Here is a 1,500-nt window from a genome sequence, read left to right on the forward strand (position 1 = left end):
ATCCTGCATAACCTTGTGGTCAGAGTGAAGAGCGCAATGCTGGGTCTACAGTCTCAGCTCTGCTTATATCATGTGGGACACAGTGGTATGGGACTGTGCTCAGTTTGCTTTACATCCAGGAGTCCATTTAATCTTCACTGCAAATCCAAGAGAGACACTATTACTACTCATTTTTATGAATGTACAAACTGAGGCAGAACAGGCTTAAGTATAACACAAATAAAGCCCGTGATCATTTATAAAGTACTTTCCTCCTTATTCACACCTCAAGAAACCCCATTTTACAGATGAGCTTATGGCTCAGTTTCCTGATTTTGCACAGGTCATAAGTGGCAGGGGTTGGACATAACTCAAAACTCTGACTCCAATCCCCTAAGGCAAATCACAAATAATTGTAATAAGAAGCAGATGGTGAAAAATGCTTTTAGACCAGCGGTCCCCAATCTTTCTGGAACCAGGGACCAGTGCTCCTATGAGAACCTAATGCCTGATGATCTGAGGTGGAGCTGAGGCAGTGATGCTAACGCTAGGGAGCGGCTGCAAACACAGATGCTTTGCTTACTCCTCTGCCGCTTACCTCCTGCTGTGCTGCCTGGTTCCTAAAAGGCCACAGACTGGTACTGGTCTGTGGCCCATGGCCTAGACAATCCAGGTGAAATCTTGTGGTGTGAACTAGACAATCCAGGTGAAATCTTGTGGTGTTTCAGAGACTGGTAAGCTTATATACAGATGAAAGGATTGAGGAAGGATTGGAGGAGGAGGTAATATTTAGATCTAGTTCTTGTAGGTGGGCAGTATTGGACAAGCATAAGTTGAGGGTAGGGCACTCCAGGAGGGCTCAACAGGAGCCAAAGCTTGGGGAGGCAGAGCATTTGGGAAGTAGTGGGAAGTCATTGATGTACCGGGGAGATTGATGGGAGATGAGACTGGAAAACCAGGGTGCCTCTCATCTGGGCCATGGTCATTGTCTCCTTGACAAGTTGGGGGAGATGGGACAGTGGGTTGACAACCCACAGGTGAAGAGCCTGTGACCTCAGAATCCCCTGACCAAGTTTCCTCAGCTTCACTGGGTGTCTATGGTTAGGGACAGGGTAGGGGCAGGAGTTGGAGAACCCTATTATTTATAAGTGCTGGGGAGATCCAGCAAGTTTCTAAAAGAAGGTACAATAAAACTTTTATAGACTGTTAGAGAGTCAGTTGCTCCATAAGGTAGAGTCAAATTGTGTGTGTGTGTGTGTGTGTGTGTGTGTTGGGAAGTTTGTGGGTCAGGGAGGGTAGGGAGCAACCCAGCCAGGGGTAACAGCTGGGCATGGCCTCCTTATGGCATGAGCTAGTCCCTGGGTGTAGTTTTTTGGAGCCTTACCTTAGTTCTTGAAATTGTAATGAGCCAGATCTCAGTGAACTGAAAGCAATAAGGTGGGTTTCACACGGTCCTTCATACAGGTAAACAAAGCTTCATTGAGCCCCTGTTGTGTGTCTGGCCACGAGTGAGTTCTATTA

The sequence above is a fragment of the Pteropus alecto genome, unplaced genomic scaffold (assembly GCF_000325575.1).
Source record: "Pteropus alecto unplaced genomic scaffold, ASM32557v1 scaffold86, whole genome shotgun sequence".
Taxonomy (NCBI): Eukaryota; Metazoa; Chordata; class Mammalia; order Chiroptera; family Pteropodidae; genus Pteropus; species Pteropus alecto.